General features: G+C 36.6%; 2 protein-coding genes across 2 annotated transcripts in view; one reads left to right on the top strand and one right to left on the bottom strand.

Annotated features, from left to right (window-relative positions):
• LOC134789701 (uncharacterized) overlaps positions 1 to 24,368 on the bottom strand; it is a 138,734-nt gene extending 114,366 nt beyond the window's left edge. The window contains exon 1 of the mRNA XM_063760319.1: positions 24,264 to 24,368. The gene's annotated coding sequence lies outside the window, so the exon portion shown is untranslated. The remainder of the gene's footprint in view (positions 1 to 24,263) is intronic.
• The window catches only part of LOC134789695 (STE20/SPS1-related proline-alanine-rich protein kinase-like), a 153,315-nt gene that overhangs the window by 59,779 nt on the left and 68,353 nt on the right, over positions 1 to 25,183 (top strand). The window lies entirely within an intron of this gene.

Raw genomic sequence — 25,183 nt, 5'->3', positions numbered from 1 at the left:
GTACGCGATATCAACGATTGACGTCCTTTGGGTAGCCAATAGTACTCCATAAAAGAACAATTTCTTTAATTTATTAGGGCCGAAGCACGAAAAGCACCCTGAATTCCGCTATAGGTACGTACAGACCTACTGTAGTTTAAATGAGTTAGCGATTAAACTCAAATTAAGATCAAATTGATTATGTTTAAGTGCTAGGCCCCCAGCCAAGATAACAATCGTACCTCGATAAACGCCAAACGAAAAGAAAAAGCGTATCGGGTGACAGATGCTATTACGAAAAGCCAAGTGACCATTTCCACTATTTTAGTTTTGATTGACGTTTTCTTTCAACGATTGTTATCTTGGCTCGGCCCCTACTAAGATTGATGTCCAACCCTTTACCAGGCTAAGGGATATACAGGGTTACTTTTTTACCAGTACAATAAATCAACATACGTAATTGTTGCCAATAATAAATAATACCAGCATTCTTTGTTACTACTATTTGGGAACAAAAATCAAAAATACCAATGCCCGAACTTATCCGCTAAAGTACTAGAAAATGTGGATGCCTTACGCATCAATTAGCAAACGCACGAACTGGCAACTGTTTGTTTACGTCATCGCGCGCGATTTAGCGAGCGGCGGCGGCACACGTATTGACATAAAAAAATACTACTTGATTCCAATTCTTCCTTCATACTTGCACGGGCTTAGGACCGTCAAAATGAAGATGTTGCTTTGTGTGAAGTATGACAAAAGGTCTCGAAATCTGATAAAATTACGAAGTAAGTCTGCAACATTTTTCATTGAGGCGTATTTAAAAAATTGCAATCAACTATGTACAATGATTGAAATCTACCCTACATACCTAATTAATGGAGTCCATTTCTCGTACTAATTCACATACTTAAGTAAATGTTCAAAATGCTGTCCGTGGTTTTGTAAACAAAGCCGTGCCCGTTTTTGTACGTTTGCTTCGATTCTTTCCAAGTAATTTTCACGTTTAATTTCGTCAAACGCACTGTCTTATCGGTCAAAGGGTTGCACTTTGCATTCGCAGTTTCCCGGATGCTTTGTTGTTGATGGTTATTTGTAAGATAAGTGAGAGTTAAATAAAACGGGAACAAATAACACAAACGTATTTTTGAAGGAAATCAAGAAGTGACGTGACAACACATGTCAGTAAGAACAGAAAAATAAAACCTATCTAATGAGGTTGCGTTCTTAGTCTCCAACAGTTGTCAAATCGTGCGCCGCCGGCCGCTCGCCCCGCCCCGCCCCTTTTACCTCATACCGTTGACACCTTGTAATTAGTGCAACCAGAAGTTACTAAATTGGTGAAGGATAAATTAATTGATGCGAAAAAAAAAATTTTTTTTTTTATTTGTGCAATGTGATCTATTATCGATACCAATGATGTGGTAAAATTTATTGTACCGGTAAAAAAGTAACCCTGTATATTTCCCACATACGGCACTTCAAACATGTGTTTTATTTGAGTCGCTTAACTTCTAACTCGGGTAAATCCATCTGTCAGATTATGCGATTTTGGTACTAAGAAAAGGTAATAGGGTATATATTTGTTGAGAGGGTCGAATGGATTTACCCGAGTTTGGAGTTAAGCCACACACTTTCGATCGGTAAGACTGACATTCGATTGTCATTTTTGAACTGTCATGTCAGCCCGTAGGGCTAAGATGGTCGGCTCTTTATCATTTGTCACTATGCCTGTCACGTTTTAACAAATATGTAAGTGCGAAAGTGACGCATGGCATGACAGGTGATAAAAATGCGACTATGATACCGCTTCTGTAAAGGGCTAAATAAACGATCGCGTAAGCTCGGTAACCGATAAGAATAAATGGTCTGTGGATAACGCTATTATCAGAGATAGGTAATCAAGTTTAGCCAAACTAGCCAATAACTTAATAACATCTTTGTGCGATTTTGTTTAAGGTAATCTGTATTGCTTTGAAAGGAACATAATGAAATAAATTATAGTCTCTAAGAGACTTTAAAACTTTCTTTTGTAACAACTTCTTGCACCTTTATTTTGAATTGTTTAGAATAATATTAAGCGTTAGGAGAACTTATTAGTTTTCTATTGTACAATAAAGTCTAAGACTCATACATATTATATTATGTCTTAAAAAAATTGATTTACCAGTAATGCCTTAGACTTCTTAGAGTAAGACCAAGAAAAATCTATAACGATTTTGATAGCACACGCAATGCAAGTATTATTTTAAACGTCAAACTTCTATGAAATTATGACGTATTAACTAACACTTGCACTGCATATATATGCTGCAGACTTTCCTTGATCTTAAAGAGTTAGCTCTACGAACATTTATGTCACTCTCTCTCATGAATGTCAACTGACAAATTCATAATCTGAAGTGTGTTTGTGCTCTGATGGGTGTGAAAGACCTCTTTCACACCTGCATCTGCTCGGATTTCGTAATTAATTTTCTTATTCATTATTCCTGAATACATAATGCTTGTCAGAATCATTGAATTAGAGAGAAATTCATAAGTAATCTGAAATAAACCGGATGTGTATACTTTTCTTTTGTTTTCCCTTTCTTCCTCGCTGAAGCCTCGAAATAAGGCGCTTCCTATATCTACAACAAAAACACAGACTTCCACTATAACTACCATAAGTTCGGCATCCGCAAACAAAACTAGACCGGACCGGAACGGGGAAAAGGCAAAAGTACTCGCTTTTATTCAATTTACCACCAATTTGGAGAGTAATAACATTCGGGAACGCTCCAGATTCTAACTGAAATTCTCTAGGAATTATTTACGATGTTATATGCCTGGTGTTCGATAGTAAAAGTCCTAAAATACTAGTAACCTTAGGTTGACTTGCTAAAATGTCACCGAGACCTTAATTTGACCTCCGGTAACTTTTTTTTAATACCGTATTAGTTGGTATTAGGTATACCTACCTACCTACATCAAAATCGGTTCAGCGGTTTAAGTATGAAGAGGTAACAGACAGACAGAACTCTACTTTTGAATTTAAAATATTAGTAGGTTATAATAATCAGCATAACGTGCATTTATACAATGTAGCAATTTTAAAAAGGTGTTAAGCAAGTCATGAAAATATATTTTTCTAATGTAATCTTTACTCCAATCTCCAATGCATATTTAATCTTCTTCCTCGCGTTATCCCGGCATTTTGCCACGGCTCATGGGAGCCTGGGGTCCGCTTGACAACTAATCCTATGATTTGACGCAGGCACTAGTTTTTACGAAAGCGACTGCTGTCTGACCTTTCAACCCAGAGGGGAAAGTAATGCATATTTAATGACGTTGAATAAAGGTTGTATATTTTTAAAATTAAACCAAAGTTTGCTTTACTGCAAGTGAGAATTGCGGCAGCATTGAAAATTAGATGAAACACTCGCCAACTCAGCATCCGAGAAAACAATTAAAACCGTGCTTATGAATTTATAACAGTTTAATTTCGGAACAAAGGGTGCAAAACCAGGCTTTAAGCCGCTGAACATTCAGCGAAATGAAATAAAATTCATCCTCTGAAGGACTATTCGAACATTACTAAACGATCAGTTCGTGAACTGAACTAATTGTGATATGATATCATTCTCGTACTCATGGTATAATAATATACTCCGCCTGGTACTCTCTTCCCGTCTTTTCGTGGTCACGTGACTGACACAAGCCTACGTCATCATGCGACAGCGCTATATGATAATATGCGATAGCGCTATATAAAGTGGCAATGTTATTGTGACGTAGGCTTGTGTCACTCTGCGAAGAGAAGACCATGTTTTATTAGACTATGCTCGTACTCATATTGGCGCGAGTGGATAGCGGATGAGATAGGTATCAAATGTTTACATCTGAATAAATACTCTACCATGTTGTAAAATTAGCTATTTTAATGCGTGATTTTTTTGGAATATGCCAAATTGATGACACTTCCCGTGAGAAATATTTCTATTAAAACTACCATAGAAATTTAAAAATGGTGAAAATGCGAGTAAAACGCTATTCGTTATAACGAGAAAAAAATGACGGCAACTGTATACTGAAATGCAGCTTTTACGGCGTAAATAAAGAGAAACTTATTTTTCATGATTCCTTTGCATACTTTTGTGCACAGCCGTGTATGCTGCTGTCACGTTACAGAGTACGCGCTTTTCGTAGGGGGCGTTTTACTCGCATTTTCACCATTTTTAAATTTCTAGAGTAGGTTTAATTAGAATATTTCTCACGGGAAGTGTCATCGATTTAGCATATTCCAAAAAAATCACGCATTTAAATAGCTAATTTTACAACATGGTAGAGTATTTATTCAGATGTAAAAATTTGATACCTATCTCATCCGCTATCAACTCGCCCCAATATTAGTATGAACATTAGGAACGTTAGTTAGGAATAGCGGCCCGATAGCCTACGAGGACCACCAAATCGTCTTATACGGTATCTGAACGAATGATCTGTGGCAAGGGCACAAAGGGTTGAGCATAACGTGTCGGGATGATAGATGACCGATAAGGGCAAGTCATCACATATGCATAAAATACTCTGGCATCATTATGACGTCATAACGTAATTCCTTTGTTCCTGGCGTGATAGCGTATGCTTTGTGTTTTCTGTATTGTGTTAACAAAAGTTTGGTGTGTCTAGTCATTTTCGTTATACATATACCTATGTACAACCTTTCTATGCATTAACGTTAGGTAACAAATATAATGATGGCGACGGCAGCCGCCGCAAGTGGATGCGTTCAGTTTTACGAGGCCGTGCCGTACAGCAAGTGCGATCGTGGCCCACAAAAATGGACTCGCCGGAAGATCAGCGCCGACTCTCGAGTCAGCATTATGCTGAGGCGAGCCCATTTCGTGGTAAACAATTTGTAATTATGTATGTCTTAAACCTTATCATTATCATGTTACTTTTGTATGTTAAACTTAGTTTATCACGAAAAAATAAATGATTTATGATAATGATCGGTTAAAAAATATCAAAGCACATGCTTTAGGTAGTTCCAGATTGGTACCATTCTTATCCAAATCCAGTTCTAATGATGGGATCCATGAGGAATTGAAGGAGCTCCTCAAATCATATCGGCAAACATATCGATATTCGCATTTTCATCAACAAAGCAAGCATTTGCATTAAAAAGCACCATTTGATGAAGTGGAACTGCCGATGTAGACTCTAACAGAACTATTCAGCGACGCATATTGCGCCTATTTTAAGTTTGGCAATTTGTTAAGTTATTTTTCTTCTATTATTTTGCCTCGAATAAACGCTGTGTACTCTACTCTACTTCGTTAAGTTTATCAAGCAAATACGGTTTTAAGGAACATTTTGGTCAAGGTCCAGTGCTGATGATGGTGCAGCGTGCCCACCCCTACCCATATCGATTATACCAACTTTATGAATTCATTATTTCACATTTATTCCACACAATGTACCTACAGGAAAGTACAAAGTGTGGAATGGTCCTTGGTCTACAATACAGTTAGTCGATATTCAAAGATTAGATAAGTTTATTGATGCGTTTTATCGCTAGCACTAAAAATAGAACGAAGCTAAATCTCTTTATGATTTTTATGAACTATTTTCAGCGAAAGTTCGTGTAAAAAGTACAAGGATCTATCATACGGTGTACAATCTATGTAATTAGATCTAATCTTAAGGAATAATTTTAAAATCATAGAATGATTTTATTCTAAGAAAGCGTTTTTTATGATATTTTAATCTGATTTCAATTTTTTATTGTATTTTGTTCTACGTAATTGTTGATTTTAGTATCAAGTCGGTATCTACAGTCCAATTGAGAGGAAAGTACCTATGCCATGGACACAAGTAGTAGACCACAGACCACACTTTTAGGTATAATGAAAGTATATTGTTGAATTTGTACTGTGTACATCAATAAATTTATTTGAACAACAAGTACAGATACCAAGAATGAAATAGGTATTTCAGAAAACATATAATTTATGACTTCTTCATAAAAGAGTAAAATGAGTTCCCAAAATGTGACAGGCGTTGAAACCCCGTAAGGAGAATCTTCAATTCAGATATGAATGCCCTTTCAAATATGAAATTATATTTTAAATACCTATTTTGCAGCAACAACCATTACTCTTTCTGTTTTAAAACTTCGCAATATTTTGAAATAATTAATCAAAAGCTGCTGAAAGCCAATTTAGCGAAGAATTTAATTGTCTCGTCCAATCAATGGAGCATATTTTTGTCTGTGAAGTATATGTATTATTTTAGGACAGAGATTCTTTTGTGTGTGTTCAAATTCAACAATTAATGTCAAGTTATTCAATGAAAGGGATTTTTCCAGTTATTTTTATTCATGTTGGTTTGTTTGTAAAAATACGCGAAACGGCACCCGAATAAATACTACATCTATCCGATTCACATTTTAACAACTTGTTATTGTTTTGTACTGGTTTTGACACGACCTTCCTATTGTCAGAGCGGTTTCATATTGTCCGATCCGATATCGGATGTTGGAAGGAATGTATGAAATATGTGTTTCTCTGTATTTAAGGTAAACGGCCCCAAGTTCGTGTTAGTACGTTATTTCGGTAGTTTTGTTTCTGGCGCAAATAATAAGGAATTCAATTATTTTTTATTCAAATTATACATATGAAAAAAATCTGTATTATTTAATCTCTTCAATAAAATAATAACCAATATTTTAGTAATTAAACTGAGAGTTATACGACGGTCGAAACTGTCAGACGGCCGCGAACAGCTGTGTTGTATGCGTGCACTTTTTTTAGGCGTAAGGTGCGCGCTCTCACTTGTTAAGCTTATAGGAAGGAAAAGCTAAACCCATTCGAATAAAAGTTTTTGGGAGTGTTTCTGTGGGTTCCTTAGTAATTGATTTGACAAGAAAAAAGATTGAATATATGCATAGAAATAACTTAAAATTGCAATAAATCGACTCACGAAATAGCGGTCATTTTATTTTTCGTGTGTCTCCTATTTCGTGCCACTAATGAATCAAGGATTTTCTAGATACATTTTGAGTGCTTGTTTTTAAATATAACAACGAAGATAGTTAAAAAAACAAATTAGTAAACAATTAATGTATTTCATGAAGATTCGTATGAGCGAAATTCGGTATATGTTTTTTTTACTAGAATTCTCATAAAACGAGTTTGAATGTGACCCGAGTTAAAAATTTTAAGGTATATTCCACGTATATTCTCATATTAACTACTAGCACAATTTTATTTATTATTCAATTTATTTGATTTATTTTTGTGTATGTTTATATTTAACGTAAGTATAAGATAGTAAATTATTTTTTGTAAATTTTTTTTTTTTTTATTATTATTTGTATGTCTTTCCCATCACGGAACAATGGTGTTCCGGACCTTTGGGAGGCGTGCGCGGAGCCGAAGCCAACACGTAGAGGCCCTTTTGACACTTTAATGAAATGTAAGGGGTACACCGAGCGGAGGCTGCCCTTGCCCGTGTCATGGGACGCACGCAGAGGCAGCACCCGCCAGGGTGTAAGGACTATTGAGAGTTGATGGAATCTAAAATGAACTAGGTTATTGGGTGAAAGCGATGGACTAAGAACTGAGCTATGGGGTAAAAAACCGGACGCCTGCCTAATAAAACGGTATGCAATTTTATTTCCGGCAGACGGTGACTCGCCCTCATAAGATGGGCCCCCACAAAAAGCGACATCTAGGATGGCTCAAGGGCAACACCGGTGTGAGCGGCTCAGGGGTGTCGAGAGGTGTGCGCCGCTTTCTACCCAGTGGCTGTTAACAGCCACTGTGCCAACTCGCGTCTTATGCATATTTCACTTCCACCCCTGGAGCTTATAGCTCTAACGACTCCACTCTGGCCGGCCGGCTAAGGCAAGCCAGAGGCAGAGAATCCCTTATTATTATTATTTTTTTTTTTTTATTTAAATAGTTTGGCTCTTAATCACGTATTAAAGTACCCATATGGTTTACAAAGTCTTAATTCAACCATTAAAGACGATGAGTACAAAAAACGTAAAGCTAGCTCTCAATTTAACATTTTTTTTAATATTATTTTTAATTTGACCATACAATTATTCGTACCTAAGTAGGTAAGACCGTTAAATATAAATGATTATCAGCAAATTATCACCAATTACTCTAAGAAAACTTTATGCCGAAACAGGGGACACGAATTCACGAACTTAGGAGCTGACCTAAATTTGTATCACGTTATGGGAGCCAAATAAGAGGTTCACGACAAAATTCATATAAAAAAAGTTTCAATTAAAACCGTACAGTTTATACATGAAATTATTAACAAAGAACTAATATAACTTATTCAAAAGCTTTCAAGGTAATAATATGCTTAGTAATATTTAAAAAAATATACAAACTCTCAACTCACTCTCAAGAGCCTTAACCTGCCGAAACAGGGGCCCTTTACCTTATTTCTACATTTAATAAATCATTATTACTAAAAAACGATTGACAACACAATAAAGGCGGCGAAATGGCACTATCCTGCAGCTGTTTTTGTCATAGGCGTATTCCGACATCCGATATCGGAAAGGCGCTTCCAATAAATTCTGCCATGTCGGAGCCCCGTCAGCTGTCGGACCGATAATATTTGTTTGTGTGCGTATGTGTAGGCATAATGTTTATTGTAGTGTGCGTGACCGCTAAAGACGGCGCCCGGGCGCGCCCCCGCGGCCTGACTACGCGGATGTAGGATCCTACATCCGATATCGGATCGGACAATGTGAAAACGCTCTCTGATTGGCGTATATCTCACGCACGACTTTCACGTCATTTCGCATGCACCAATCAGTGTGAACGATTTTCAAGGTCGTTTCAAAATAAGACCAGAGGTCCTACCGCGAACCACATTCGACGTGTTGGCTCTCTGTCGTACTTGTAAATTCGTACGTGTGACAGGGAGGCGACACGTCGAACGTAGAATCGTAACAAGTTTTTAAAGCGGCATCGGCTCCTAGTTTCGAAAATGATTTGACTTCAAATCACGATCACGCCATCAATAATTCGGATACCGCTCAAAGACAATTATATGAAAGTAGAAAAAAGGAGACAATAAATAAGATTACTTTATTTGAATACCTATTACACTGACTGACATTGTTTAGTTTGCTTATTGAAGATAATTATATAAATGGACAGGCCATTATAGATAATAATATAATAGTTCTCATAATGTATGAATAATGTTTGCTATGTAATGAGCCCCTAAAAAAAGGTGCAAACACCTATCAATTCTTGACATTTCTTTAACCAACAAATTTAGGATATTTCTTAATCCATATACAATCAAAAAAATATTTGGTTAGACAGAGTAAGAGGAATAATGAGGCAAAAAGAATGTTTTTTTTCCCTTAGCTTTGTAAATTGACACTTTTTATGTTTATAAAAAGTTTGAATAATGTGCCTTCAAAATTCATATACAGTCAGAACAACGCGCCAAAAGTATCTGCCACCCTCTAATTGTTTTACTAAAACTTACTTACTTACTTAATGGCACAGCGACCCCAAATGAGTATTGATAGCCTCCGACATGAGTACACGCCAGTTGTCCCGATCCTGTGCCATCTCCCGCCAGTTATCGGCATGGAGATTGAAGATCTTGTGGCTGCACCCAATATTATAGGCGAGGCAAAGGCTCACCGTCTCCGCTGGCTCGGCCACGTTTTGAGAATGGAGGAGGATCGTGGCGCTAAAAGGGCATACCTGGGACGCTCAGTAGGGCGGAGGCCGATCGGACGTCCCAGGTATCGCTGGGGCGATGCTGTTGTTGCTGTTTACTAAAACAGACATATCTAATTTATAAAGCTAAATATTACAAATAACATTATACAATTATGGTAGTTACTAAGTTACTTTCAACGCGAAATCTCATCTTATCCGCTATGATGTGGACTGTACATAAATCTTGATCTATCTTCATTATAACTTCGAAACAACGTATTCAGATTCACGGAAAAATGTGAATTCACAACAGAAGCTAATTTAATCATCCCAGTAGTCGTGAATTCTCGCAATCCCGAGATGTAAACATTTCTCCCGAGAAGGTATGGAAATGTTGACCTCGGACTCATAACTCTCTACGGCATTCCTGGACTTATTACTAGCCTATTGTTACTTAACAGAGAAAAACTCCCGCACGCAAGCATAGTTACATTCTTTGTTCCAGTGTTCATTGGATGCCTATCAAGGTCTCTTGAATTAGTGAACGCTATTCAACAGTTTTCAAAAGGCCCTTGTTCCAACGTAATTTTGAACACGCGAGCTTGAGTTACACGAGTAATTAATTCGTATAATTACGAATATTATATTTTAAAAAAGGTCAACTGGATTAAAAAGGCGGCATTTGCAAGGGTAAGTCTAGGGTAGGAGACTTTTGTATCCGACATTTCGGGCTTGAACTTTAACAACGAGATTGAATGTTTTTGATTTATGGTTGATCACGCACCCGTTCACTATTCAAGGGCAAATATTGACATTTAAACTACCGTAAAATGGGGTGAGTAGGGTCAAAACTGAAATTCAAACCTCGATAACATTTTATTTTTACATATGAAAACTGAATGGTGTGTATATAATAAGTGTTCCGGACGTTTGTATTTTAGTTTTTATTTTATTTTGGGTAGTTCCATTTCATAACTTTGACGATAAAGAGCAAAACCCACCTCACCCCGTAGTGCCTCGTATTTGGGGTGAGAGGGGTTTTCATACAAAGGTGATTTTGGAAGATTGTTGAATCGTTTTTTTTATTATGCGTATTACTATAGCTCCATTTTAAATTAGAATACATTATTTTTGTAGCAGTAGCCTTAAAATCCCTTCTCACCCCCCCCCCCCCCCCCCCCCCTCTCAAACCTTCTCTCACCAGTCATAACCCACCTCTCCCCGCGAAACCTACTCACCCCGTTTTGCGGTAACAATTATTTGAACGAAAAGGGGTTGTAGGGAACGTTAATGGTTCTGTATTGTTTGTGTTCTAAATATGACTTATCTTTAGACTTATACTTGGTAAACTTACCCAAAAAGGAAAATGTAATGCGAAGGGTTAACTTATCACACATGCAAAAATTTTATTAAATTTTAAGACATTCTTTATTTAAAACGATAACTAGAACAGAACCAGATAAATATAGTCATAAAGTTTCATAGCTTGTTGTGAATTTTTAGTGTAAGGGACCTTCAGTCGCCCTCAGAAATGTCGGAGCGGCCAAGGTACCTACTCACAAAACACACCTCTTTTATCAAGGCCACAGAGTGCGTGTTCAGATATATTTAAGCAGCTTGGTCGCTTCGAAACATCTGATGGCGACTGTATTAAGTGAGAAATATTCCAATTTCGTTTTCAAAAACAGCTCCAATGCTTTCAGTTAAATTAACAAAGGAAATCACGAAAGAGAATTGAACTAGCTACGTTACCTTGGAAACGTTTTTTCCAATCTTTTTCGGGCGCTATTTTTAATAAGAGTGTAGGTTGTTGGTAGGAAATAGAATATTTACTTGCAATATTCATCTCAAAACAAATCTGAACATAAACTTAAATAAAGCTTGTAAATATACTTAATCCCCTCCCCTCAGGGCGCGGTGGCCCATTCTGTTTTTACAATCTGATACGGGTTTAATCTTCTTTTGATTAGACCTTCAGACGTGTCATCGGGCATCTCACGCGCACCGATAAGTATGAGCGAGATGCCTTATGAGATGGGGATGGCAACAATCAAATGTTTTTATAAATGACGCTAGTATAGGTTTCACCTATACTATTATACTATTTATGTATTTAAGTATTTGTATATTATGTTTATCGCGGGTGTGTAATGCTTAATATAATTATAAAAAAACTATCATACATTTGTTATAACGCCATTTTATATATTATTTTATGTTATAATGTAATTTTTATTATACGTTTCCTTTGTTATATTGTGATTTCATCTAAACTGTCATTGCTATAATGCCTATTGTAATATAATTTTTAAATATTATATAGAGTTATAGACATATTTTATAATGACATTTGTAATATTATATTTTTGTATAACGTAATATTTCATACAATTTTATATACATATATTGTATAACATTTATTGTCATATTTCATTTAATAATAAGATAATAACGTAAAGTTTTACATATTTTTTATAACTAGTACGCAGGCCTACTTCTTTTGCTAGCTATTTTATTCTAGGAAGGTCGCAGTTCTAACCTAACCTAACCATTTTTTTCACGGTTTTCGATTCTGCGGGGCCCGCAGTTCAAATCTAACCTAAACCACTTTTTTGCTAGGTATTTTATTCTACGGAGGGACAAAGTTCTAACCTAACCTAACCCTCCTTTTGTTATTCGTTTGTGCGGAGTCGCAGTTCCAACCTAACCTAACCCATTTATGTCATGCAACTATTATGCCACACAAATGTGATGTCACTTGTTATAATAAATAATATGTTTTAGAGTATGTAATAATTATGGCAATGTATATAAGACCAAGTGTAAATATACCTTATGACCATTATACCAATTATAACATTATGGATACCGTTAATTAGGTATTATGGTAATATGCCATTTATTACGTTATTCAAAATAACGATAATTATAACAAACTATAATATATGAAAAGTAATTATAACAAATGTAATGCACCCGTTTATCGCTGTCTGAGTACCCACAACACAAGCTTTCTTGAGCTTACCGTGGGACTTAGTCAATTTGTGTAAGAATGTCCTGATAATATTTATTTATTTACCTGTCCCTAGTTTTGTTCTATAAGATTTGGCTTAAAGGGCATCCAGTAAAGTTTAAAAAAAACAAGGATTTGACACTATTCGTAGCATTGACAAATAAAACCTATGCTGGTGCCATCTGTAAAATGCTTCAACCGGCCAATCATCTCCATTGGATTTCGTGAATATTAAAGTCGGTCAAACAACTTCGTCAGCAGAAAAAGGCGAGAATTTCCTTTTTCTATGGAAAGACAATACTTCGCGTCAATTTTTTTTTTCAATTTGCCGCTTTTGTCAACTGTCGGAAATGGCTTGACAGACTATACCAATCAGCCTAAGTGACTCAAAGTCGTATCAAAACAAGATGAAAACCATATCATATCAGATTGATACAACAGAATAGGCCTCTGGGCTTTACAATTTCCGCGGCACAATTTCGTAAAATTTTCAGTCCAATTGGGTCATTAATGTTGGTGGAAATTTGGGCGGATGTGAATTAGGTGAAATTGTCCGTGGGGTATTCGTTTGTGATTTTTTCAAGCAAAAAACATAAGGGGAACGTTTTACAACTTGTTTTCTGACTTATTGTCATCGAATGTCTTTTTAGCCGACTTCCAAATCCCAAAGAAGGAGGTTATCAATTCGGTTGTATGTTTTTTTTTTATGTTTGTTACTCCATATCTCCGTCATTACTGGACCGATTTTGAAAATTCTTTTTTTGATTGTATGTATATGCATAGGTACAGATTGGTCCCGTTTTTGTCAAAACCCAGTTCTGGTGATGGGAGCCATGAGGAATCGAGGGAACTCCTCAAATCTTAAAGGCATACATATAGTGATTTTTGGGTTTTTATCAACAAATTTAGCGTATACATCCAAAAAAAGTGACATTTGATGAAGTGGAACTGCTGATGATGATCAGAACGGAACTCTTCAACGACGCATAGTTCACATTTGGCGATTTGTCGTCTTCGTTATGTTTGTTAAGCAAGTTAAGTTTTTAAGCCACATTTTTGTCAAGCTCGAGTTCTGATGACGGGATCCATGAGGAATCGAGGGAACTCCTCAAATCATAAAGGCATGCGTATATGTAGAGATTTTTGTATTTACATCAGAAAAACAAGCATTTTCATTAAAAACTGTCGCATTTGATGAAGTCGAACTGCTGATGATGACCAGAACAGAACTCTTCAACGACGCATAGTACACGTTTGCTGATTTCGAATTTCGATTTTGACTTGGACTGCGACCCGGACTCGGAACCAGAACTGGACTCATACCCGGATCCGGTTCCGACCTAGACCCGGACCTGGACTCGGACCCGGACTCCGACCCGGACTCGGACCTGGACTCGGACCCGGACTCGGACCCGAACACGGACTCGGACCCGGACCCGGACTCGGACCCGAGCTCGGAACCGGACTCGGACCCGGACACGGACTCGGAACCGAACTCGGCCCCGGACTCGAACTCGGACCCGGACTCGGACCCGGACTCGGAACCGTACTCGGACCCGGACTCAGACCCGGACTCGGAACCGCACTCGGACCCGGACTCGGACCCGGACTTGGACCCGGACTCGGACTCGGACTCGGACCCGGAGTCGGACTCGGGCCCGGACTCGGACTCGGACTCGGACCCGGACTCGGGCCCGGACTCGGACTCGGACCCGGACTCGGGCCCGGACTCGGACTCGGACCCGGACTCGGACCCGGACCTTGACCAGGAAAACGGATTACCTACCATAAAATGTAGGTATAAAGTATGATGATGCCAATCTTACTAGCCCCTCCCACTCAAACCCCCGTACACCGCACCGCATGCGCCGTTAAGTGGGTTAGGTTAGGTTTGAACTGCGATCCTCACAGAACCGAACAAGGGTTAGGTTAGGTTAGAACTGCGAGCCTTACAGAAGCGAAATGCTAGTAGAAAAGTGGGTGGTTTTACCTCCTTTTGTACATAGTGCACCATCTACAATAATCTTTCACCGGCCCCCATAGAAGTCAGTTTTTTTTCTTAAAAATTATGTTTGTAAACATCATGGTATAATAATATACTCCGCCTGGTACTCCATGCCGAGATTCGCGTATGACCTAACTGACACGCGCCTACGTCATCATGCTGTTTACAGGTTCTCAAACTTTGAAATGTGGGAGAATTTTAACCAACGGTGAAAATTATTTTAACGGCATTAATTTTTTAGTTATTCATGTAGAAACATAGTAAAATAAAACAAATCTAATGTATTAAATTAAACTTTATTTATCTATACAAGACAAACGTTTAAAAAACTAATTCACAGTTACACATTAATTACCAAGCTTACGACGTGAAAAGTTTGGAAAACACTGCGACTGCTGACACTGAGCGAGAAGGAAATAACAATTAACACGCGTTCGACAAGGATGACGGTCAGGGCATGAAGTTATCTAGATCCGAATTGTCAAATGTGCACAGCGCTATCCTGTGTTGCCAGTAGTATAAACAGAATTACCCGAAAGTCTGAAATTTCTTTCGTGAATCGGAAGATATTGCTAACGAGTAATTAAAAATGACGTGTTATTGTAAAATTTAGGCTAAAATACATATAAATGAAAATTATAAAATTATAAAGAAATATTTTAACTTATTAACCATAGGTATAATGTACCCATGTAACATGTTATGTTGAAATAAAGTGGCAATGTTATTGTGACGTAGGCCCGTGTCACTCTGGGAATGGAAGACCATGTTTTATTAGACCATGGTAAACATATGATTTTAGACTGGTCGAGTGATGGTCGCTATATTTAGAAGACTTGAGGTTCCATTTCTTTTGTGCACTTTTAAATTACATAACTCTATTATAATTATTATTGTATGATAGTACCTGGTTTTTGCACTTTTTAGCAAAGATTTTATTGTAAACTTTACCCACCTCAAAACTTACCAAGAATGTAATTTTGATTTGAGAAATTAAATATAATAAATGAATAATGGAATGGAATTGGAGACCTTTTAATAGGCCTCTGGGCGGCTAGAAGATAATGATGGCTAAACATCTAATAATATTATGCGACTAATATAGTAAGGGCTTATGCACAAATCACGCGAGGTTCGATAGGGGGGGTGGGGGTCACGAAAAAATCACGACAGATCACGTTGGGGGAGGGGTGTATTTTTCTACAGTGAACGAAACTAAGAAAATACACCTACCACATGTTTCTCGGTTTCGTTAAACATAAATCTTCACTCCGCACCTCAAAATAGCGAGTCTATTTTACGAAATTTTGGAGCGCGTGGCCTGACCGGTCGGATTGAAAATTTTCAAAAAAATACACGTGAGGTTATGTGGGGGAGGGGGGTAGCCGAAAACCTCACCAAATATCACCAAGGGGGAGGGAGGGGTCAAAAAGTAGCCAAAAACACCTCGCGTGATTTGTACACAACCCCTAAGTGTTGTGTTATATGTATGTCGGCGGCCGTTCGTAATATCCTACAGCACGGATATCAGGGGGGCGAAACTTCAAAGAGGGGTACCTTATACATGGAAACTAGCGCAGACAGCATTCAGGCGCGGATCCACCGTTGTGGGCACGGTGGGCATGCCCACAACCCTAATAGGGTGCCCTATTGATTCCCCAAATAGAATTACGCCGATTTTTGTTTCGCAGACGCTTTGGCAGAGGAACATTTGGCAGAATTTCATTAGGTATAAGCACAAACTACTAAGAAGATACTACGTATGGTATAAGTACGCAGAGTAGTCAGTTGATCGATACGCAAATTTACTTTTCGTAGAATGATCGTTTGGTGAACGTCAAAATTGCCCGAGTAAATTAACCATTTGTCGAAACACGGTATCTATTAGGTACTTAGTTAAATAGATCTCCTAGCTGTCATAAGTATTTATATCAGCTGACAACTCAAATTATTAGTGATACAGAATAAACAGCAATTTTTTAAATTGTTAACTTATGGAGCCTTAAATTTAAACATTCAGAAATGTTTGTAGGTACAATTTCTTAAAATAATTCCAGCTTTTAATTGACTTTCATGGGAGTTTTAGAGCGCAGGTCTATATGGGTATGTAAGGTTTGCACGACGGATCCGAAATGTATGGGAATATCCGCGGATCCGGATCCAGATCCGGATAATTTCATACATTTCGGATCCGGATTGCAAACCCTATGGGTATGGAAAGGGCTCCATAGACCTTACAAAAAATCGCATGCCATTTTTGGTAAAATTCCGACTACTTAAGTGTAGGGGCAAGTGCTCTACATGTGGACATTTTCCAGATTTTGGCCTAATTTTGTTCATAAATCATAAACTATTGACAATGTCAAAAAATTATTTATTTCTTTTGAATAATTATCAAATAGTCTATAATTGCAAACTAGTTTTATCACGTTAGCTATAATAAATAGGAACCAGAGGTACAAAATAAATGTTAAAATTGATATTTTTGTCCATAGGTATGATATTGGACTGTATCATATTAGGCAGGATTTGTACCTATGGACAATATTCTTGGTACAACTTTTCAGCAATTATTTTGGACTTGATATCGTCTCCAGGGTCTACAAAGACCTCGGAATCATCGTTTAGTACGCAAAGCTTTAGACGAATAAAGCTTGATTTTTCGTTAGTCAGGGTGTCCATAGGTACACTACTCTAACTCCTTTTTATTAACCATACTATTTAGTTATCAATTAAACATCTGGCGAAATGCGAAAACTGTAGAAAACAACTATGAAACCTTGAAGCTTATTTTGTGATTATTTGTATCATTTACCGAATTCACAAAAAACATTTATACTACGAGGATAAAAATTTAGTTATTAATAAAATAACACTTTTACAAACACACTTTTACACTTTTACTATTACAAATTATTACTTTAACATAATTTTTTTTCAGAGCCAAATAAAACTCCGTACATTTATAAATATGGTGAATAACTAATTGTTAGTAATATAAGAAAATGCATTTTTTTAAGTTCACGATGGTAGTCTATCGTTAGTAGTTCTTTAAATACCGGCAGTGTCCACAGGTAAAACCGTCCACACTACTTATACTTATATGTAGTGTGATTGAGTGCCACTTGTCAAAAACTTTAAAAAAAGTTAGAAAACGTTACTCGACTGAAGGTTGCTTGATGAAAAGATTACTCTACCAAATGAAATTCTTCTAATAGTTGGTCTGCTAATTTACACAGAAGCGATCTGAATGATATGTGAATCAAGAGTCTACCAAAAGTTAGTCGACCAAAAGTTACATATCTACGAATAATTGACTCTGCGAAACCATTTTCGGCGAAACGTTGTAAGCGAATCGACAATCTGCTAAAAATTGGTCGGGGAATCAGAATCATTAGGGTAGGTACCCCAGCTGAATACAGAGCCCTAATTAGTAATTATTTGTTATTTACGAACAGGGGCAATTATTTCTAGCTTAATGCCAGCTTTTAATTTACAGCCGAAGGAGTTTTTTAGCGTAGTTACTTATCTATCTAAGCGTGTACGAGTATATAAACTGAAATAAATCGCTTGCGATCCCTATGCGAATTGATTGGTCGGGGAATCATCAGGTACCCTCGACTCGCACTTGGCCGATTTTGGAGTGGCTGTGACCACAACCTTTTTTGAGGGCTGGATCCGCGCCTGACAGCATTATGTTTACAGCAACATTTCCTCACCTGATGCTTCCATGTAAATCAACTAGATGGTATCACCGCTTTGTTTGTGGTGTCTTAAAAAACACGCATCCAGGCCATAATTGTTAAAAAGAAAAAAAACTTTGTCTTTGCATTATTATCACAAATTCCGTTTCAAGTATGAAACGTTAAAAATTTTCAGTAATTTAGGTACCTCACATTTTTTAATCGTCTTAATATAATTGTATTTATATTAAAATAATATAATCGTTTTTATTAAGAACATTTAACTAAATAGTTTCGCCAAGTGCCTTACGTGAAAGGAAACGTTAAAACAAAAAACATAGTAACCGTCAAACTATAAAAGTCAAACAGAAGATTCTAATTTTTTGTAATTTTAATTAATAATTTAAAGTATAATCACTATAAATTGATGAAAATGAGTGCGCCTGGGAGAAAGAAACGTTATTGCCTTTTCGGTTGTGCGAATTAAAACAACATGACTCCAAAACGCATCAATGCTTCGTGGCTCGTGCTAGTAAGTTTTAATAGTGGATTTGTATTATTTCGAACTAATTTATTATAATAAGTGGAACCCTTAGAACATATTTTTTTGGTTTGTTACGCATGTAAGTAATGAAAAATAAATGATATGTTTGCACATCGTGTTTTTACTTTTGCGACTAAAATATTCTTTGGTATGAACATTTATAAAATACTGGTCTAGGTAGTAAATCGTCACTGAATGAATAGGTATTATAGTACATAATATATTGGCGCCTTTTTCCTTGACCGTGTACAGTGCACTACAATGAGGTGTATTCATTTTTCACGTGATTGCTTTGCAAGAAGGTGAAAGAATGGAACCCTCATTGTAGTTCACTGTAAACGGTCAAGGAAAAAGGCGCCATAGTCTTTATTACTATGCATGTGTGCCACGCACACATACGTAAAGGTTTGTAACAGAAATCCGCTAGGAGCGTTAGTGTCGACGTTTTTTGACATTTACTCGCGAGTTGGCTCTCTTTTACTATACATATATTATTATACTCTTTGACGGATATCATGCGTGGTCGTATTTTTATCACTTGTCATGTAATGCGTCACTTTCGCACATTCATACTTGTTAGAAAGTGACAGCCATGGTGACAGATGATCAAAAGGAGAGTCCTATATTAGCCTTGCAGATCATGTTCCTGAGGCATATTAAAAACATCGACCCGTTACCTGAGTCCTATTTCTGGACACTTTGCCTTTCGGGCATCTGAAGCAACCTAACGAACCTATCCTACCTATCTATTGGTTTAATGTGACTACCGTCAAAACATTACACGGAAACTTTACGATCAGGCGGATATTACGATCGGCCGCCGACATGTATATTATGTTTTTTACGGAACATAAAAAAATGTATCAAATTATAAAAGCACCTTTTTTACGGTTTTTCTCGTATTAGAATCGAAAGAGCTCGTGATTCTGAGTGGAAACAATATTATAATTATAAATTCTAAAATGAATGTTGGGGTACAACGTTAAATAGAAATGGTCGATCATATACGAACCGCGTAAGAATAAAACCTCTCTTACGTACATATGATTGAATTTATATTATTTATTAATCTTGTTATAAAAAGTAAATAGATTCATATTCATCTAACATTAATTCATTAGACGCAGTAATAAGAGATTACTCGTAAAACAGATGCAAAACGTTACCAGTTGTAAAACCTATATAATACCTATAATACCTATATAAAACCTATATAATACCTGATTGTTTCACAAGTATCAGTTAAAACCCTAAAACCAAACAGCACTACAACTTAATTGGCATGAGCAATCCTCTTAGTTCATTAATTCGTAGTAAAATTAGGTATTCAGTTTCAATTCCAATTAGCGGAATCCTATTGCGAGGCTTATTAGTGTTTTACTATTTCAGTGGTTGTTAAGTTGTCTTACCTATTAGACTTTATTTTTTACGGCGTATTCCCATTTGTCCCAGATGGGAATAGGCACTGAATATAAATCATTCCCATTTGTCCTTACTTCATGTATGACGGCAGCCACGTGGGACGGGCGTATATTTTTTTCAGTAAGTACTTGAGACTCAAGTAAAATAAAATTCAGCTGTGTGGAATTTATATTGTGCAGAATCGAGAATAGGAAGAAACAATAATGGCATAAACATCGAATAAGCCAGAAAAACAGTATACATATGTCCAGAGTCATTAACTTTTATTGTATTGTGCACGGTATGTTTGACCCGTGTATATATATATATATCGATGACAGCAAAATAATCTGGTACCAAGTAGTCGGCAATAATTGTGTGTCGACATTAATTAAAAAAATTTTTTTTAGCAGAAGCTTATTCATAGTTTAAATACAGAAGTAAAACAAACTACGGTAAGTAGGTGACAAATCTGTAAAAAAATAACATATGATGATAGCCAATTTAAAAGTATTTCAACAGGCGACGTACTCGTAATAAAACTTTCCAGATTTCATTATAATTTCATTATTACTGATAACGAAGCCCTAAAGAAATAATGATTAAAAAGCAGAGACCTTTTGTTTCGTAAAACATGTTCTGAATATTATATCATTGTTATAATTTAGAAGCTATTATTACAAGTTTATGTTTTCGTCGCCTTAAGCGGCAGACCTAACTCACGCTAAGTTTAGCTCAAGTGGTCGCCTAAATCTAGTACGAAGGGTTCATTAAAATGTAAGGCATGAATGTGCTGTACAAGTTGTACTATTTTTAGCACACGAGGGCCATAAGGAAATCTCTTTCAAAATCATCTCATGTGTACACGAATTTCCAGTACTTAAAATAATACCGAGGGTAATAAACATACAAATACAGTGAAACCTGGTTAATTGGCACCTGGATAAATGGAAAACCTCAATAATTGCAACCAAAGGTCCGGTCCCGGTTCCTTGAAACCAAAAGGCCTCTATAATTGCAATTTAGATTTTAGTGCTTTTCGTAATTTTGCCTCTGTAATTGACCACATCGCAACTAAGACCTCTATAATTGACACTGTGCTAAAAGAATTCGTTATGTTTGCTCTTCTTTTTACCTCTATTATTGAAACGAGTCTTACTTATTACCTCTGTAATTGAAATAATGTAGTTGTAGACATCAGAAACAATATTTTAATAGCAATGATCATTTTATTTATATCTTCATCCAGAATTAAATTTATTTATTGGGTATCTATCACAGCCTGTAGTAGGTGAAATAGTTTTGATTAAATCAAAAACAAAGTATGCTTTTTACATTCTAATAAAACTTTCTTCTACAATTCAAGGGATTTTTTTTTAACCCAAATGATAAGAAAATAAAGTAGTAAATAAAAGTGCAAGTATAGACAGAAGCAATATATAGACCAGAAACCCAGAACGTAAGCGTGTAAATCTACTTTCAATGGTTATTTGTACCTCGATAAAAGAAATTTGTCAGAACGCAACCTCTATTAATGAAAACCTCTATAATTGACACAACGATTTTTTGAACCTTGTTAATTGACACGACCTGCTTAAATGAAAAACCTGGTTAATTGACAAAAAATGGCCGGTCCCTTGAGATTGCAATTATCCAGGTTCCACTGTATCACTTCAACTCAGTTAATGATTTTCGAAATAATGCACAATGTACTCTTTTACAACTCAAAACAAATATGTTGTTTGTTTCATAATCTTAATAATTTATTGATAATAAAAAAATTACATGTCAATAGGTTAAAGATAGGTACAGACTGATAAAGATAGTTTATTAATATTCAAGTAGGCATATTACAATGCGCTTATAAACGTCAAATAAAGTATGTAACTACAATATCATAAAATTTTAAACTATAGATTTAACTTAGATAATTATCAATTCATTAAATAGAGCAGCTCCTTGTGGCAAAAACAAAATAAGGCACCAAAATATGTTATGCGAAATCAAAGAAAAAAATTTTTTTTGATCACCATGATCTTGGTCAGAAACACTGATGATAATGTTTTGTTTTCAAAATTATTCTTTGTCTGTAACATGTATTAACGTAAAAAGATAAATACAAACTTATTTGTGACGTCCCACGGGTAAAGGTACCTTATGGCGGTTAGCGCTTACGCTATTATTAACGCCGCTCCAATATTATTGCGGCGCTATGCGACGTAAGCGCCAGCCGCCATAAGGTACCTTTTGCCATGGAACGTCACATTTGATCATGTAAAGTCTAGATGAAATATTAATGTTGTTCAGCTTTGATCATTTCTTGGAGCCATCGTCTCGATATTGGCACAAACGGGCTTTTTATTGACTGACAAGATATCAAATTGAAGTAACATAATGTGCTGTTAGAGTGATAGATTCTTTTTTTATGTTCTGTTATTTTTATAGCACAAAAAATAACGGGAGCGCAACCGTTTATATCATTTGGTAATGGTTCTGCTTAATCGGATCACAAAGCGAATAAATTGTGTTATCTCGATCCTTTTCCCTTCCAATTACCTTCCTGACTTTTTATTTAGAAGAAAATGTTTATCTTTATTCGCAAAACAATTTGCATTATTTTCTTTAAAATACGCTATTTTATTCAAACGTTTCCCATTTTCCAAATAGCGATTTCAAAAGCTGGGATTCTAGGGTAAATGTTAAATTCGTCTTTTAACCAGGTGGGCGATATGTCCTATTTATAGGACATTAGAACTTTGATTTGCACGGCGGAAGCTGGTTATTGCAATGTCGAATGCGGATCGTTAGCTCAAACGGCCTCATTACACATTCACATCAGTCGCTGCGTGTTCAGTATAGACACGTCGTGTACTCTGTGAAGTACATTTTCACGGTCTAATGAACGTGTAGCGATGAATGACACGCATAATGAGCTCGCGTATTGAGGAAGGTGTTGAAGGTGTCATTTAAAAAGGACATTGGGCGTTTATTGTTTAATAAGGGTTTTTATTAGAGATGCAAAGGATAGTTGTTTGGCCGGATACCGGATATTCGGCCTGACCATCGGCCATCGGTAGGACCGGCGGAACTATACCTACATTTCGGTTTATCAGGTGCGCATTGTGCAGGTTTTTACCTGTTTCGTAGTGGACGTTCGCGCGGAGTCATTTCTAGGTTCGAAATGAGTGCGCGTGCAAGTGAGTATAATGTTTAAACAGTTTTAAAATAATAAACGAGTACGATTATGACCGTGACTGTTTTTTATTCTAATTTTGTTTACTCCGAAATCAAGCAATGTTACTATCCGGTATCCGGCCGGGTAGTAGAACACTATCCGTTTTCTGCCGGATGTTAAAATAACGGCCGGATAGTAACCGAATATCCGGTGCATCTCTACTTTTATAGGTAGTAGCTGCAAAAATACTCATTTAGAGTACACTTATAACGCGTTTAACAATAATTTAGTATATTTATTTAATGCGTAGTTTATTTAATGCATACGTTAGAATGAATTTTGACTGTTAATATTATGTAGGTATAATATTAAACAAAAAAAAACTACCTTTTTTAAATTTTTAATCATGGTTATGTATATTTTGATTAATAGATATGTAGTTCAAAGTAGTAAGTAAAAAATCAGAGTAGTAAGTAATAAAACTTACAAATCGTAAAAATCGAACAAGTGGAACGCACCTTTAAAAAAACCGCTTTAAAATTCGAACGCTAAACAAACATTTACAGAACCCCGTTAAAACAGCACGTCATTCCAAATGCCATTGTCCATCGAGTACGCATAAACACGATGCAACAGCCGCGCAACAGGCGCAAAAAGGCGGGAAGCTTTGCCGCCATTTTTAATTAAAAAAAAACTTTGACAGATCAACTATACCATAGACTATAGTACGTAAGTGTGTTTTAAGATGTTGTTGTGTTATTTACGTACCAAAAAGTGGTGAGGTAACGGCTGCAACCGATCGCGAGGTGGGTTCCGCCGCGCGACGGATCGCGGACTGCCGCGCTGTCATGCCGGGAGGACCTGCGCTGGCCGCCTGACATGCGCAAAGTAAGCCCAACTAGGCTTTGTCCTGATAACGCTGCACAATGCATTTCAAACTATTTGCTGTATTTACTTTAAGTTAGGGGTAGGCTTACGTGGGGCTTATTATAAAATGAAATAGAAAGGTTACGTGTAAACGAACAACATTTAAGTAGGTACCTATAATTTACGTATTGTATTAAAGAACTAACATGGTCACTCACGTGTTAAGTCGAAAACATGTTTCGCTCCATAAAGAGGAGCTTCAACAGGAGCCACATGTATTATCCAGCCGACGCAGACACCACACAGTCACACAGTTGCAGTGTCGTTATTAAAATAGGCAAGGTATCATCTTACTCATACTAAGGGCGTTCGCTAGCTGGCGCGGGTGCACGGAGCAGGCACACGCACGCGGGTGCCATTGTACTTAGGTAAAATCCGTCGCACGCGTCCGCGCCAGTCAGCATCGCTCATAGGTACTATTTATATAGGCGCCAGCTAGCGGACGCCCTAAGCCAGGTACTCCTATGTACTTTTGTAAAAGTCACATGGTCCTATCAACATTTTATACATTTAGATTTTACATGTATCTTCAGTTAATATTTCTGTGAATTATTCCTACTTCAGTACAAAACAGACTTCGTTAAATATATTAAGTACATTTTTTGTTATTTCTTTTGAACTCCAGTTTACTCATATTAATGAGTAAGTAATATCAAATATCTTCAGAAGCAGAGGCAGATGTTTTTTTAGATCAATAGTTACTGAATTACAAATATGGACATAAATATTAAACATTCGATTTGGATCTGTTTATCAAAACC

This window comes from Cydia splendana, chromosome 4 (assembly GCF_910591565.1).
Source record: "Cydia splendana chromosome 4, ilCydSple1.2, whole genome shotgun sequence".
Classification (NCBI taxonomy): domain Eukaryota; kingdom Metazoa; phylum Arthropoda; class Insecta; order Lepidoptera; family Tortricidae; genus Cydia; species Cydia splendana.
Note: the sequence above shows the minus strand (reverse complement) of the source record. Positions and strands in the feature narration are given on the sequence as shown.